Below are 5,563 nucleotides of genomic sequence, written 5' to 3'. Positions count from 1 at the left end.
GTTGCCATTGGGTAAATAAAATGCTCTGATTGAAAATTTATGTTTCCGTTTTTATCAAGTTCATTTTTTTTTTTTCATCATTTAATTTTATTTTGAGATTTTTTAATTCTGCTGATTTTACCCATATTTTCAATCGTTCTTTTTATTTTCCCGTGGTCTTTACATTGTATATAAATTTCTTCTGTTTTCGCAGTCGTATACAGGGTGTCATTAATCGAGCGAATCACCTATCATGAGCAGGTAGAGTAGACCGAACTGAGTCGAAAAGTCCTGTACCATTTTGAGATTGCAGCAATAGTTAACGAGATATTAATTTTTAAAGATTGGCGAATACGCGCGTCCGTTCGGCCTACCACACATTGAATGTACGCCTACAGAACGCCGCGATGGGCGCGCGGGCCGCGGGAAGCTGCGGGACGGCCTGGCAAGCGCGCCGTTCAAGTCATGACGTTTGGGGGCTAGCGGTGGTGTGCGCGGCGCGGGCGGCGGAGCGCTTGTCAACCAATCCCCACTCTTCGCGCGACTAGCCATCGCGATAGTGAATATTCGGCGCTCCAGAAATTAATATTTTGACTGCAAAAATTGGGAAATGATCGAAATCTTTTTGAGAACTCATTTAGTTCGCTCTAAAGCGTGTATACATGCCCATGTACATACAGAAAAATATTATAAATATGAATTGTTTTAAATAAATAATAAGTGTACTATTTTAAAAGAGTACTTGATAATTGTACCGACAACGTTTATTAATAAGATAGAGCGGACTAAACTGAATCGAAAAGCCTTTTATCAGTAATTTGTAATTTTCGCAACAGTTAACAAGATATTAATTACTAAAATATTAATTTTCAAGAATTTTTCACTCAATTACTATCAACTTTACAGAAAAACAGCAAGAGACAAAAATTGTTTATTTTCTTTTCATAAAATTCTAGAAATTTTTTCATAATTTTTTATCAATCTTCTAGTGCTCCATTTTTTATTAACAACTGTTTTTATCAAAATGAGAAAATACGGTACTAAAAAATTCTGAAAAAATTCCCAGAGCTTTATGAAAAGAAAATAAACAATTTTTGTCTCTTGCTGTTTTTCTGTAAAGTTGATAGTACTTGAGTAAAAAATTCTTGAAAATTAATATTTTAGTAATTAATATCTTGTTAACTGTTGCGAAAATTACAAATTACTGATAAAAGGCTTTTCGATTCAGTTTAGTCCGCTCTATCTTATTAATAAACGTTGTCGGTACAATTATCAAGTACCTTTTTAAAATACACTTATTATTTATTTAAAACAATTCATATTTATAATATTTTTCTGTATGTACACGGGCATGTACACGCTTTAGAGCGAACTAAACTGTGTTCTCAAAAAGATTTTTCGATCATTTCCTGATCTTCATAGTCAAAATATTAATTTCTGAAGCGCCGAATATTCGCTATCGCGATGGCTAGTCGCGCGAAGAGTGGGGATTGGTTGACAAGCGCTCCGCCGCCCGCGCCGCGCACACCGCCGCTAGCCCCCAAACGTCATAACTTGAACGGCGCGCCTGCCTATCCCCGCGCCTCGCGACCCGCGCGCGTAGAGAGCGATTGAGAGGCGTACACGCTTGCCAGTAGTAGGCCGGACGAACGCGCTTATTTGGTTATATTTAAGGTCTAATATCTCGTTAAATATTGCGTCAACTGAAAAATGGTACAAGACTTTTCGACTCAATTCGGTCTACTCTATCTGCTCATGATAGGTGATTCGCTCGATTAATGACACCCTGTATAACCAAGAGTGTGGATTATTTAACGGTATCCATAGGGTATTATTTATTATTGTTTTTTCTACTTTACAATTTGTATTATATTCGGTGTTTCCTAAATATATTTTTATTTCGCAAATCGAATTATTTTATTATTTTTATTCTTATTTTTTTATGCTTTTAAGCGATACGTGTGTCAGTAAATTTTTCTTAAGTAATATTTATTTAATATCGTGACATCCCTTCCCCTTTGAGAAAAGGAAATGAGGCTACGAATTTCCTTAAATTTTATTATACATATGTTTCCCGGATCACAATTATTTTATAATCGTTTTTTATTTATATGGCTTTTTTAATTTTAATGTTATTTTTAATTTTCTATGTATAATTTAAGACGGTTTACGTGTGTTAATAGTTTTTTCCGCGCTATTTTTATGGTATAGTTAACGTCGTAATTTTTTTCTAATATGACGTATAGTCCGGTCCATAACGCGTCTAGTTTTTTCGATCGTCCGCGGCGAAGCGTTTCGTCATGTAGTAATACTTTATCACCTATTTTAAATTTAACTTCCTTGGCTTTTTTGTCTTGATATTCCTTTGTTTTGATTTTTCCTTCTTTTATATGCTCCTTGGCTATCTGGTTCGTTGCTCGTAATCTTTCTTTTAACTCTTGCGCATAGTCGTCATATGTATACGATGGTTTTGGAGGTATTCTCAGCGTTGTCGGTAGAGTAGCTGTGTGTCCGTAGATTAATTCGAATGGCGTGTAGCCTGTTGCTGTGTGTGGCATCGTATTAAATGTAAAAATTGCATAGGGTATCCATTCGTCCCAGTCTGTCTGTTCACTATTGATGTAATGACTCAAATATTCTGTTAATGTTCTATGCGTTCTTTCAAGAGCTCCGTTGCTCTCCGGATGATACGCGGTTGTTTGTATTTTCTCGATTTTCAATAATCGGCACACGTTTTTGAACATTTCGCTTACGAAGTTTGTTCTTTGATCGGTTAAAATTTTTTCTGGAATTCCGTGTTCTAGCACGATAAATTCTTTTGCGACAGTCGCGGCTTCTTGGTTTGCAATAGGTATCGCTTTACTAAATTTCGTTAAACAATCTTGAAAAGTTAACATATATTTATTTCCATTGTTTGTTATAGTTAATGGCCCTACTATATCTAAGGCGCATTTCTCGAATGGTTTATCAGGTGTTTCCATTATCACTAAAGGTGCTTTTAATTTTTTTCTTAATTTATTTTTTTGACAATATTCGCATTTTTCAATGTATTTTTCCACGTCTTTTACTCTTTTGTTATTCCTGGCCACGTGTGATACATTCTAATTCTATTTAAAGTACGTTCGGTTCCTTGATGTCCTCCAATAGGTGCATCATGATATTCGTGCAGTATTTTTTGTTTCTCTTCTTCGCTATATATCTTCATAGGAGTATCCTCTTCTTTTTTTTTTAAATTGCAGATATGTGCAGCTACGTTTCTACTTAGCGCGTCAGCGTTTGTATTATTTTTCCCTGCTTTGTGGATTATTTCATAATCATATTCTTCTAATTTTAATCTCCAACGGATCAGTCGTGATCCCGGATCGCTTACATTAAATAACCATATTAGTGGTTTATGGTCTGTAATTATTTTAAATTTGGTTCCATATAAGTATGGTCTGAAATGTTTCACAGTCCAAACTATCGCTAGTAGTTCTTTCTCTGTTGTATTATAGTTCTGTTCCGCTCGCGATAATACGCGGCTAGCATACGCGATCGGACGATCCTGACCTACCGTACCTTGAGACAGCACGGCTCCAATGGCGTAATGTGATGCGTCCGTCGTGATAATAAATTCTTGCTCGAAATTCGGATAGCTTAGTACTGGTGCGGTTGTTAATTTATTTTTCAAAGTTTCGAACGCTGCTTGTTGTTCGGTGGTCCACACGAATTTTACGTCCTTTTTTGTTAACTTTGTTAATGGTTTAGCGATTTTAGAAAAATCTTCTATGAATTTGCGATAATATCCGGCAAGTCCGATAAATGATTGAATATCTTTTACTCGCTTCGGTACTGGAAATGTACTCACGGCTTTTAATTTGCTCGGATCTGGTAAAATTCCGTTTTCTGTTATTATGTGTCCTAAATAGACTACTTCCTTTCGCAGAAATTCGCATTTGCTTGGTTGCAATTTTAAATTATTTTTTCGTAATCTTCTAAGTACTTCTATTAATCGCTTATTATGTTCTTCTAGACTTGGTCCGTAAATTACAATATCGTCTAGGTATACTAGACATTTTAATCCCTGCATTCCCGTCAGAATATTATTCATTAGACGTTGAAAAGTTGCGGGCGCGTTCTTTAATCCGAACGGCATGCGATTGAATTCGTAGTGACCGTAAGGTGTGGAAAATGCTGTCTTTTTCTTATCGTATTCGGCCATCGGTATTTGGTGATATCCTGAGGCGAGATCTAATGTAGTAAAATATTTCGCATTTCCCAATTGGTCTAATATATCTGTAATATTTGGAAGAGGGAACGAATCTCCTATTGTAAGATCATTTAATTTTCGAAAATCTACGACGATTCGTAATTTCGGTTTTCCTGTTTGGTCGGCCTTTTTAGGTACGACTAAAAGTGGTGCGTTCCATTGACTATGGCTAGGCTGTATTATTTCCTGCTCTAACATGTCGCGTATTTGTTTATTCACTTCTTTTTTATGCTTTTCTGGGAGTCGGTACGGTCGTACGTTTACAGTTGCGGAGTCAGCTCGCGTCGTTATCTCGTGCGATACGATACTCGTACACGTCAGTGGTTCTCCCTCTAGATGGAATACGTCGCTGAATTCTTCGCATATGTTTAATAATGTTCTTTTTTCCTCTTCATTTAGATGAGTGATTCCTAGTAGATTCTTGATTTTTTCTTCACGCGGTAGTTCGATTTTTTCGTTGCTCGTCGCGTGGTTTATGTTTAGCGCTTCATTAAAGTCTTCTGTTAAATTTTCAAGTTTGACATACGGTACTTGTATTTCTACTTCATTCTCCGTAGTGTTTATGACGCTCACGGGGCACATGTATTCGCGGGGCTCGACAAGGCAGCTCCCGATGAAAACCCCTGGCGCGGTTTCTTCTGCTTTTATTATTCCAATGCGATTTTGGTCGGTTACTGCTTGGATAATAGTTTCGCTGCGAGGTGTCAGCGTTAATTTTTTGTAAGGGTGGAGTTTTAATGTTACTCCATCAACTTGAAGATAATTCTTTTGATCGCTTTTAATTTTATGCTTTTGTAGGAAATCCATACCGAGTATTCCTGCATAGTCGATAGGGAAGTCGTCCTTCACGATGTACATGGTGTGTTTTATTTCTTTATCTCCTATCAATACGGTTGCCTTTATTTTTCCTATGGTTTTGATTTGATGACCCGTCACTCCGGTGAGAGCCATTGGCTTCTCGGTTATGGGCGTTTCGCCTTTTAAATTTCCTACTTTAATTAGCGTTAGTGTAGCGCCGGTATCAAGTAATAGATTTATACGCCCCTTTTTTATTTCTTTTATTGGCAACGTTATTAGTCTAAGACCGCTATTCGCATGATGTCCGGTGACTTGCGTTATTTGATGCTCTATCGCTGGTCGCGTTCTTCGCGTCTTCGCTCCTTCTTCTTCTTCGCTGCTATCAGACGATGCGTCTTCGCTATCGCTATTTCTGTTGCTCTTTCTTTGATTTCTCATTATTACGGCGGAGTTTACTCGCTTTGTTTTGTTATCTGTTTCGCGTTTCGCGCTTGGTCGCGTATTTTTGTCGGGTCGCCCGTTAAGTGTCCAGCACTC

This window comes from Cyphomyrmex costatus, unplaced genomic scaffold (genome assembly GCF_001594065.2).
Source record: "Cyphomyrmex costatus isolate MS0001 unplaced genomic scaffold, Ccosl1.0 scaffold2181, whole genome shotgun sequence".
Lineage (NCBI taxonomy): Eukaryota > Metazoa > Arthropoda > Insecta > Hymenoptera > Formicidae > Cyphomyrmex > Cyphomyrmex costatus.
This window is presented reverse-complemented; position numbering follows the sequence as displayed.